Raw genomic sequence first — 11,967 nt, forward strand, 5'->3', positions numbered from 1 at the left:
ATGGTTTATCACAGGATATTGAATATATTTCCCTGTGCTATACATTAGGACTTTGTTGTTTATCCATCCTATATATAACAGTGTGCATTTGCTAACCCCAAATTCCCACTCCATCCTTCCTTCTCCTCCCCCTTGGGAACCACAAGTCTGTTCTCTATGTCTGCAAATCTGTTTCTGTTTCATAGATAAGTTCATGTCTGTCATATTTTAGATTCCACATGTAAGTGATATCATATGGTATTTGTCTCTTTCTGACTTACTTCACTTAGTATGAAAATCTCTAGTTCCATCTATGTTGCTGCAAATGGCATTACTTCGTTCTTTTTTATGGCTGAGTAATATTCCATTGTATATATGTACCGCATCTTCTTTATCCATTCATCTGTCAGTGGACATGTAGGTTGTTTCCATGTCTTGGCTATTGTGAATAGTGCTTCTATGAATATAGGGATACATGTATCTCTTTGAGTTATAGTTTTGTCTGGATATGTGCCCTGCAGTGGGATTGCTGGATCATATGGCAATTCTATTTTTAGTTTTTTGACAAACCTCCATACTGTTTTCCATAGTGGCTGTACATTCCCATTAACAGTGTTAAGAAGGTTCTTTTTTCTCCACACCCACTCCAGTATTTATTATTTGTAAACTTTTTAATATTGGCCATTCTGACTGGTGTGGGGTAATACTTAATTGTAGTTTTGATTTGCATTTCTCTAATAACTAGCAGTGTTGAGCATCTTTGCATGTGCCTGTTGGCCATCTGTATGTCTTCTTTGGGAAAATGTCTCTTTAGTTCTTAGTTCCCATTTTTTGATTGGGTTGTTTGTTTTTTTGTTATTGAGTTGTATGAGCTGTTTGTATATTTTGGAAATTAAGCCCTTGTCAGTTGCATCATTTGCAAATATTTTCTCCCATTCCATAGGTTGTCTTTTCATATTGTTTATGGTTTCCTTTGCTGTGCAAAAGCTTGTAAGTTTAATTAGGTCCCATTTGTTTATTTTTGCTTTTATTTCTATTCCCTTGGGAGACTGACCTAAGAAAACATTGGTACAATTTATGTCAGAGAATGTTTTTCCTATGTTCTTTTCCAGGAGTTTTATGGTGTCATGTCTTATATTTAAGTCTCTAAGCTATTTTGAGTTTAGTTTTGTGTATGGTGTAAGAGTGTGTTCTAACTTCATTGATTTACATGCAGCTGTCCAACTTTCCCAACACCCCTTGCTGAAGAGACTATCTTCTTCCCGTCATATATTCTTGCCTCCTTTGTCAAAGATTAATTGGCCATAGGTGTGTACGTTTAGTTTCCGAACTCTCTATTCTGTTCCATTGATCCAGATGTCTGTTTTTATGTCAATACCACACTCTTTTGATTACTGTAGCTTTGTAGTATTGTCTGAAGTCTGGGAGGGTTATGCCTCCTGCTTTGTTCGTTTTCCTCAGGATTGCTCTGGCAATTGTGTGACCCCTCTCTTTCTCTGCCTGCCCACAGCATCCTGTGTTTACATCAAGTGCTTATGACTGCACCTAATGGACTATCCTGTAATCATTGTCTGTCTGCCTGTTTCCCTCTCCCACTAGATCTAGGCTAGAGCTTGTCAACAATTTTTTCTACTTTAACACATGATAGTGATTTTCATTTGCTGGCACACCTCCATGGATTTATCCAGATGAATCGTAACTCTATCCCTTCTATTCCTACTCAAGAATGTGTATCATGATGTCAGTAAATGAGTACAAAGTTATTATAAGGATAACCAAATCCATTCTAATCTTTTAAAGTAAAAATTTCACCAACTTCAGTACTTTGTTATTAATAGCAAATCACTTGTGCTAGCCCTCTTGGGTGACTGCACTACACCAATGTTTTATGAGGGTCTCTATGCAGAATCATGGGTTCCCAAGAGCTGGAGCTACATCACAGCTATCTCTGTAAACTCAGTGTCTAGCACATTTTCTGACAGTAGCAGGTACTCAGTATGTGGTTGTTAAATTGGTCGCTGATGATGAATTATAAAATGAGATTAATTTTTTTACAATTTCCTAGGTTTTCATAAAAACAAAAAGGAAACCGAGGGTAACTATCTCCAGATATGTCCAGCTGTCTAATGGAGGCAGCTTCTAAGGCCAGAGTTCTTTAGAATTGGGTTTCCTTTCACAATAAGGCCATGAAAGAGCTTACTGTTCAGGAGAAGCAATATACAATGTAGTTAATGAGCTAGTCCACTCCTGGAATATTGTTAATTTTACACACGGATGAGTGGTTTCCAGTCTGTAATTATGGATCTCTTTTGGGTATCTGTATGGAATCTACTACATGAATCCATAAATCTATTTCATATTCTTTTGGTCAGATGCTTACATAATAATACTTCTAAGGTATTATTACTCCAAGGAGCTCACAATCACAAGTAGCACAGTAGAAATAGCTTCTGTCTTAAAGAACATGATTCCAATACTGGGTTCACTAGTATCAAAAGTGTGACTTTAGCCAAGTCACTTTGATTTGCTGAGGCTTTAAAATGGGAGTTAAATGAATAATCTCTAATCTCCTCACTCACTCTAAAGTTCCTGAGTCTAACAAGTATTGAAAGACTTTAGAAAGTACATGGACAGATCGTCGCCCTACAAAATGAGAATTAAAAATTGTAAAGGTTAGTCAAAATATTTATGTAGCCTTCCAAGGAGGAAAGATTGGTGCCTTAGCCCCCAGGTCACAGGAGACACTGGGCTCCCTTGTCCATTTCTATACAGAATGGGTACCTAGCCAGGGATGGGGAAAAACAAAGTAATCATGGCAAGGGTTCCAGATTTGACACATGGCTGGTACACAGGGATTGTTTCTTGGAGTGGCTCCATAATTAGGGCCAGACAGGATCCTTTGGGGAGTGTATTAGGGTTTGGATTGTGGTTTAGACAGAGCATTGCTTCTTCTGGCATTTAGGATTCACCAGCCTATAGTTGTCTTCACCAGTCTGTGAGATTTGTGAGAGGGCAGCCTGTCTAACTTGAAAGAGTGATGTGATGGGAACTGGAGTCCAAAGGAAAGATGAGCCTTTGAAGGCAGAGAGACACACCTTCCACTGTAACAGGAGGAAGGATGGAGAAACAGGTATTAACACAGGTAGGTTTCACATATGGAGGTGAGAATGTGAGGGTGTTCCCATCTAATAACATCTGTTTCCTCAAAAAGTCAAGAGTCAAGGTCATCAACTGAGAATGAAAAGGGAAGGGGGTGTAGGAGGTTTTTTGAGAGGGAAGAGGTATGAAATAATTGTCTTAGAGAGTGGGAAAGTGAGCTTACTAGGGAAACACTGTAGACTTTCCAGGATGTGTTGCATGCCCATTTGAGATATGTATTCATGAATTTAAGTGGTGCTCTAGCATCACCAAGATACAGGAAAAGAGGCTATTCAGGTTCAACCAGGGTTTTGTTAGGATTGTACACTCAAAGGTGAAAGCATAAAGGGAGTGATAGTCTTGATGATTACCAAAACAGATAGCTGAAGACAGAACAGGGGTATGTTAGCAATAGATAGAAGGGTCATTGAAAATTGTAGCAGTGGAGGAGGTTGTTAAGAGAATAAGTGAGCTCAAAGAAATGGAAGGTGGGAGTAGATATGGGATGTTTGAAACAGATTATGGGAATGGCTGGCTGAGATGCTGTGGAAGAAAAAGTCTCTGGAATTGAGTGGGTTGAGAAATTGAGACACTGAGGTGTGTGATGGGTCATCTGTATGGATGTCATCATCACTAAGAATAATGACAGAAGTCGGAATGATAAGGAAGACTGGTCTAGGATCTAGGATCTAATCCTGTCAAAGAAGGAGTGGGGTAACTAGGCGATAAGAATATGATAGCATTGAGGAGGTAGAGCAGCTAGTATAGCGGGCTGGCATGAGCTTCAAATTCATAGAAGGAAGGGGGAAATGATTTGATGTTGCAATGGAAAGCATGGAGGATAATCTACCTTCTAACCCTTTTGTATGTGCAATGTGAGAGGGGAAAAAAATCACCTCTACTTGAGCAGATTACAGAAAAAGCAATGCTGTTAGGAGGTAACCTGGTTTCATTTAAGGCAAAGAGAAGGGAATGTTCAGAGAAGACATTGAAGATACAGTGTTTACTGATGAGGAATTTTAGAGAATTCAAGAGCAACATTTGGAAGGGAAGGTAGGGTTGTGTGCTGGGTCAGATTCAGGGATGTATTGGGCAGAGTGGGGGAAATTGATGACAGTGGAAGAGTGTGGACTTCTAAAAGGGCAGGAATAGAATCATAGATGTGAAGTCTCTACCCCGAGAGGGCCAAAGGGTCTCAATACTTATCTCAGTGGTAAGATATCTTAGGAACCTTACCTTTCTGTACTTTCTGTGCTGAATTGTGGAGGCTTTTAGGTAAGAGTAGGAGTAAAGCAAACCTCTGGGGCATGAACTTATTTTCAAGTTATAATTATGAACTTGTGGTTCAGTAGAACTTGTTTAATAAATATACTGGTAGAAACCGTTAGAGCTCAGAAAATGATAAGGCATTGGCAGTAGGAGACTGTCTAATAACATACAATATCACTGGTTGATAAGTGAAAAATCACTGTTTCTTCTTCTCCACCATAAGTTCTTCACCTGGTCCAGATTTTCAGGAGGGAAAATCCATAACTTTCACTAAATTCTCAAAGCAGTCTTTGAACCTCCAAAAGCTTACCAACCACCGGTCTACATGATCAATCAAACATTGGATGAGTTTCTTTTTCTCTGAATTAATTGAAATTCAGACTGGATTTACCAAGCTTTTTGTCATCACTTGGACACAAATGTTAATCTTTAGTTTACATAATTGAGTTCTCTGTGAACTCTTGTTGGAGTATAATGAGAAACACTATGCAGAGGAAGCTTAGTAATTTCCCATAATTCCTAAGAGAGCCTTTTCAATGTACTGCACTTCATAAATCAATGAGTAAATAAAGAGACATGGTTAACAGACAACGGCATGTTGTCCCTATGAATATGCTTGATTGCATAATAAAAAAGCCTCCATGAACTACTTGGGATGTACATTAATGGTTTGAATAGTACTCTGCACAAAAATAAATACCTCATTAACAGACTTCATTGGAATCGATGATAATTCTGACCTGTAGTCAGAATTTTTATGTCTTTGCATTAAGAAAAATGTGTTTGATATGAATATTAATCATATAAACAAAGGAAATGAACAGCTTATTTGAATGAAGTCCTTTAGTCCAATAAGCTATTTTCAAAAGCATTTGGAAAACCATAGAGTTTTTGAATAGTACCAATGAATATGTTAATGACAAATGGTTATTTATTTACTAAAGAACTCATAAACATTTTCTAAGAACCATAGCCCTACTTCACTACCCTGCCAGTCAGCAATGTGACTATAGGTCCTCACGCTATAAGCCCCACATGCGCCCTCCAGTTAGTGTATATTTATTAAAGTTAATCAATTTTAAGTTTTTCTTTTCTCTCAAATCCATAAATATAAAAATAGACAAAAATTCTATTGTAAGAGACTATTTTGACACAGATATTCAGGCTTGTGAGTTAATGAAACTAATAGTTTCCTTTGGCTTGTGATAATTTCAAATGCTTTGAAACGATTCGTAGATGGTTGGATAAACTGAAGTTTTTTTGTTTTGTTTTGTTTTTGTTTGTAAAAACAGCTGGTTTATTCTTTTGATTTATTGTATGTATTAAAAGTTACTTCCTTGAGATGGCACATTGACAGGTTTGCTGTTTCCTGACACTGTGAATATTTAAAAACAAATTATTTTTGAAAGTTTTATCATCCAGAAAGAAGCAGGAAGAATAAGAGTTTTTCTACAGTTGAAATGGTAATTTTTCAAAAAATGTTGAGAGGAAAAAATATAAACCATTCTTGATAAAGCAATGAGGCAGTTTCAAATTAAAATTACAAATTTAAATGAAGTAATTTTATAAAATATTGAAACTAGCTAAAATGACATGCATAGGTATTTAATCAATAGTAAGAGATGAACAGCAGTGGAACTTAAATATGATAGGATTTATCAACAATAAATAAACATTTTTTAGTGCAGAAAAATTTCTCAAAGCAAAGATCATAGCAATCATTCTAATCTGTACAAAATTAGTCTCAGTTCTGTATACAATCTATATAGTTTATCTATGAATTCAGCCACTGTGATGAAATGCCAATTTTCAAATCATAAACATAAATGTGCTTAGTTTTGTGTCCCATTCCTCTCTTGGCAGTTCATGTTTTCAGGAAAATCTACAGTGGAGAATGAAATTGGCTGTGCATTGCTATCACTTGTTGAAGTTTCTCTCCCTTGGCTCTTCTACAGTGGCAAATTGTTTTCTTTTCCATGAAGCTACTGAGAAAATCTTCTATATCAGTTTTTCCCTCCAAGAAATCTTCTGCAATATTATCAGATTCCTCCTCAGCTTCATGTGCAGCTACTTTCAATCTTGCCTATTGGACACTCTCGCACTACAGCTCTTGCTAAGTTCGTGTTGCCTTTGCATCTTCTTTTCAAAAGTTGATTTCATTTGTGTAAGTAATTCATACTCATCTAAAACAGTTTGCCTTTTGGCTTGCAAGCTGGGCTCCAAAAGGAGATTTTTTCTTGCTAGTTCCTCAGTACTTTTTACTAAGTCATCCTTGTCAGTAATAATTTGTTTTAGTTGAGGCAAAGTCAGAAACTGTTCTAGTAATACCTCCTCTTGTTCATTCATATCTGTAAGTTGTGATACACTTAGTTCTGGAAATGCATCAGGGATATCAGGCATCTTGTAACCAAAAGCATTTTGGCTTATCGGTGCTGAAGTGTCTGTTGTGGGAATGGGCAATGGCAGATTTGAAAGCACACCAAATGAAGGAGCAGCAGAGCGGGTTTGGCTGTTGTATAACGTTGTTGAAGAGGAAACAGTGTCAGCAACAGATAAAGAACTGATAGTCCTGGTAGCTTCTTGTGGGGAATATGGAGGAAGAAATGGAAAATGCTGAGAAGCATAAGGAGGAATCCCACCTGGGTTACTGTGCAGGTATGGGAATGCTGTTGAAGCAGGAACTGAAATTGGAGGATTCTTCCAAAACTCATCCAATAGACTCCGAATAATTTTCCCAAGGTCTGAGCGCATTGTTAAAATTGTTTCCTAATGAAGAGGTAACTCCTTGTTTATCCACTAAGTGATGTCGTATTGGTGGATAAACACTGATCACTGGTTTTTCCTGAGGAAATTGTGGAGGAAGCAATATATTAATACTAATTGTCAGGGTGTTTACAGTGAATGGTAACCTGTATTCCACATCTTTCTGTATTTCGGCTACACTGGAGTGTGCGTTTCAGAGGGACTCGATCAGGTGTTGCTTCTGCTGTTGGGCTGGGGAGACCACCGGGGGGCCCCACCACAGGGGAGGAGGTGCTGTTGGTCAGGGAAAGAGCCAGCTCATCCTCCACGGGTGCCCGGGCCCGAGGCCCTAGAAGGCTCTGGCCTGCTTCTCCCAGCTGCTCAGCGCGGCGGTTCTCCAGCAACAGAGGGGGAACGGGCAGGGACAGAGGGGGAGCGGGCAGGGATGCCCCAGCTCAAGTGCTGGGGAGCCGCGTCTTCTCTAAGCAAGCCAGCCAGGGGTCCTAGCTCAGGGGGCCATGCTCTGACTGGGGACAGCTGGAGACAGGGAACTCGCCGCCCGGGACTGGCAGTCCTACCTTCACGGCCCTGACGGCCCAACCAGCCGATAAACTGAAGTTTTCAGATAAGGTTTTATTTTAATGTTCTTAGGACAATGAAGGTAAATCAAATTGTATAATCTTAGAAGCTAAAATAATAAAATTTGGAATACAAATATAAAACGCTCTCTATAATATGAGCTAGATCGTCTTTTATTCCCTGTATGTAACAGAGGGCCTGGCTCATTGTGAGTGCTCAAGGAATACTTTCTATGAGTGAGTAAAATATAACAAATTATTCACACTTTTTTTTTATACAGAAGGTTCTTATTAGTCATCAATTTTATACACATCAGTGTATACATGTCAATCCCAATCTCCCAATTCATCCCACCACCACCCCCATCCCCCCGTCACTTTCCCCACTTGGTGTCCATACGTTTGTTCTCTACATCTGTGTCTCAATTTCTGCTCTGCAAACCAGTTCATCTGTACTATTTTTCTAGGTTCCACATATATGCGTTAATATACGATATTTGTTTTTCTCTTTCTGACTTACTTCACTCTGTATGACAGTCTCTAGATCCATCCACGTCTCAACAAATGACCCAATTTAGTTCCTTTTTATGGCTGAGTAATATTCCATTGTATATATGTATCACATCTTCTTTATCCATTCGTCTGTCGTTGGGTATTTAGGTTGCTTCCATGACCTGGCTATTGTAAATAGTGCTGCAATGAACATTGGGATGTATGTGTCCTGTTAAATATGTTTTTCTCTGGGTATATGCCCAGTAGTGGGTTTGTTGGATCATATGGTAATTCTATTTTTAGTTTTTTCAGGAACCTCCATGCTATTCTCCATAGTGGCTGTATCAATTTACATTCCCACCAACAGTGCCGGAGGGTTCCCTTTTCTCTACACCCTCTCTAACATTTGTTGTTTGTAGATTTTCTGATGATGCCCATTCTAACTGGTATGAGGTAATACCTCATTGTGGTTTTGATTTGCATTTCTCTAATAATTAGTGATGGTGAGCAGCTTTTCATGTACTTCTTGGCCATCTGTATGTCTTCTTTGGAAAAATGTCTGTTTAAGTCTTCTGCCCATTTTTTGATTGGGTTGTTTGTTTTTTTAATATTGAGCTGCATGAACAGCTTGTAAATTTTGGAGATTAATCCGTTGTCCGTTGCTTCATTTGCAAGTATTTTCTCCCATTCTGAGGGTTGTCTTTTGGTCTTGTTTATGGTTTCCATTGCCGTGCAAAAGCTTTGAAGTTTCATTAGGTCCCATTTGTTTCTTTTTGTTTTTATTTCCATTACTCTAGGAGGTGGATCAAAAAAGATCTTGCTGTGCTTTATGTCAAAGAGTGTTCTTCCTATGTTTTCCTCTGAGAGTTTTATAGTGTCTGGTGTTACATTTAGGTCTCTAATCCATTTTGAGTTTATTTTTGTGTATGGTATTAGGGAGTGTTCTAGTTTCATTCTTTTACATGTAGCTGTCCACTTTTACCAGCACCACTTATTGAAGAGACTGTCTTTTCTCCATTGTATATCCTTGCCTCCTTTGTCATAGATTAGGTGACCATAGGTGTGTGGGTTTATCTCTGGGCTTTCTATCCTGTTCCATTGATCTATATTTCTGTTTTTGTGCCAGTATCATATTGTCTTGATTACTGTAGCTTTATAGTATAGTCTGAAGTTAGGGAGTCTGATTCCTCCAGCTCCGTTTTTTTCCCTCAAGAATGCTTTGGCTATTTGGGGTGTTTTGTGTCTCCATACAAATTTTAAGATTTTTTGTCCAAGTTCCATATAAAATGCCATTGGTAATTTGATAGGGATTGCATTGAATCTGTAGTTTGCTTTGGGAAGTAGAGTCATTTTCACAATATTGATTCTTCTGATCCAAGAACATGGTATATCTCTCCATCTGTTGGTATCATCTTTAATTTCTTTCATCAGTGTCTTATAGTTTTCTGCATACAGGTCTTTTGTCTCTCTAGGTAGGTTTATTCCTAGGTATTATATTCTTTTGGTTGCAGTGGTACATGTGTTTCCTTAATTTCTCTTTCAGATTTTTCTTCATTAGTGTATAGGAATGCAAGAGATTTCTGTGCATTAATTTTGTATCCTGCAAGTTTACCAAATTCATTGATTAGCTCTAGTAGTTTTCTGGTGGCATCTGTAGGATTCTCTATGTATGGTATCATGTCATCTGCAAACAGTGACAGTTTTACTTCTCCTTTTCCAATTTGTATTTGTTTTGTTTCTTTTTCTTCTCTGATTGCTGTGGCTAGGACTTCCAAGACCATGCTGAATAATAGTGGCAAGGGTGGCCATCCTTGTCTTGTCCTGATCTTAGAGGAAATGCTTTCAGTTTTTCACCATTGAGAATGATGTTTGCTGTGGGTTTGTCATATATGGCCTTTATTATGTTGAGGTAAGTTCCCTCTATGCCCACTTTCTGGCGAGTTTTTATCATAAATGCGTGTTGAATTTTGTCAAAAACTTTTTCTGCATCTATTGAGATGATCATATGTTGTTTTTTTGTTTTTTGGGTTTTTTTTGCGTTACGCGGGCCTCTCACTGTTGTGGCCTCTCCCGCTGCGGAACACAGGCTCTGGACACGCAGGCTCAGTGGCCATGGCTCACGGGCCCAGTCGCTCTGCGGCATGTGGGATCCTCCTGGACTGGGGCACAAACCCGCGTCCCCTGCATCAGCAGGCGGACTCCCAACCACTGCGCCACCAGGGAAGCCCTATCATATGGTTTTCATTCTTCAATTTTTTAATATAGTGTATCACATTGATTGATTTGTGTATATTGAAGAATCCGTGCATCTCTGGGAAAAATCCCACTTGGGCATGGTGTATGATCCTTTAAATGTGTTATTGGATTCTGTTTGCTAGTATTTTGCTGAGGATTTTTGCATCTATATTCATCAGTGATACTGGTCTGTAATTTTCTTTCTTTGTGACATCCTTGTCTGGTTTTGGTATCAGGGTGATGGTGACCTCATAGAATGAGTTTGGAAGTGTTCCTCTGCAGTCTTTTGGAAGAGTTTGGGAAGGATGGGTGGTAGCTCTTCTTAAATGTTTGATAGAATTCATCTGTGAAGCCATCTGGTCCTGGAATTTTGTTTGTTGGAAGATTTTAAATCACAGTTTCAATTTCATTGCTTGCGATTTGTCTATTCATATTATCTATTTCTTCCTGGTTCAATCTTTGGAGGTTATGCCTTTCTAAGAATTTGTCCATTCCTTCCAGGTTGTCCATTTTATTGGCATACAGGTGCTTGTAGTAATATCTTAGAATGCTTTGTATTTCTGCCGTGTCTGTTGTAGCTTCCCCTTTTTCATTTCTAATTTTATTGATTTGAGTCTTCGCCCTCTTTTTCTTGATGAGTCTGGCTAATGGTTGATCAGTTTTGTTTATCTTGCCAAGGAACCAACGTTTAGTTTTACTGATCTTTGCTATTGTTTTCTTTGTTTCTATTTCATTTATTTCTGCTCTGATCTTTATGATTTTTTTCCTTCTGCTGACTTTGGGTTTTGTTTGTTCTTCTTTCACCAGTTGCTTTAGGTGTAAGGATAGATTACTTATTTGAGATTTTTCTTGCTTCTTGAGGTAGGCTTGTATAGCTATAAACATTCCTCTTAGAACTGCTTTTCTGTATCCCATAGGTTTTGGATCGTCGTGTTTTCATTGTCATTTCTCTCCAGGTATTTTTTGATTTCCTCTTTGATTTCTTTGGTGATCTCCTGGTTATTTAGTAACGTATTGTTTAGCCTCCATGTTTTTGTGTTTTTTATGTTTTTTTCCCTGTAATTGATTTCTAATCTCCTAGCATTGTGGTCAGAAAAGATGCTTGATATGATTTCAATTTTCTTAAATTTACTGAGGTTTGATTTGTGACCCAAGATGTGATCTATCCTGGAGAATGTTCCATGTGCACTTGAGAAGAAAGTGTAATCTTCTGTTTTGAGATGGAATGTCCTCTAAATATTCATTAAATCTGTCTGGTCTGTTGTGTCATTTAAAGCTTGTGTTTCCTGATTAATTTTCTGTTTGGATGATCTGTCCATTGGTGTAAGTGAGGTGTTAACGTCCCCCACTATTATTGTGTTACTGTCGATTTCCACTTTTATAGCTGTTAGCAGTTGACTTATGTATTGAGGTGCTCCTATGTTGGGTTCATATATATTTATAAATGTTATATCTTCTTCTTGGATTGATCCCCTGATCATTATGTATTGTCCTTCCTTGTCTCTTGAAACATTCTTTAAAGTCTATTTTATCT

At 38.2% G+C, this 11,967-nt stretch overlaps 1 pseudogene; it reads right to left on the minus strand.

The window, feature by feature from the left end:
• Positions 1 to 6,268: 6,268 nt before the first annotated feature.
• LOC136128393 (vacuolar protein sorting-associated protein 37A pseudogene) lies at positions 6,269 to 7,450 on the minus strand (annotated as a pseudogene).
• Between the last annotated feature and the right edge of the window lie 4,517 nt (positions 7,451 to 11,967).

The sequence above is a fragment of the Phocoena phocoena genome, chromosome 9 (genome assembly GCF_963924675.1).
Source record: "Phocoena phocoena chromosome 9, mPhoPho1.1, whole genome shotgun sequence".
In the NCBI taxonomy this organism is placed as follows: Eukaryota; Metazoa; Chordata; class Mammalia; order Artiodactyla; family Phocoenidae; genus Phocoena; species Phocoena phocoena.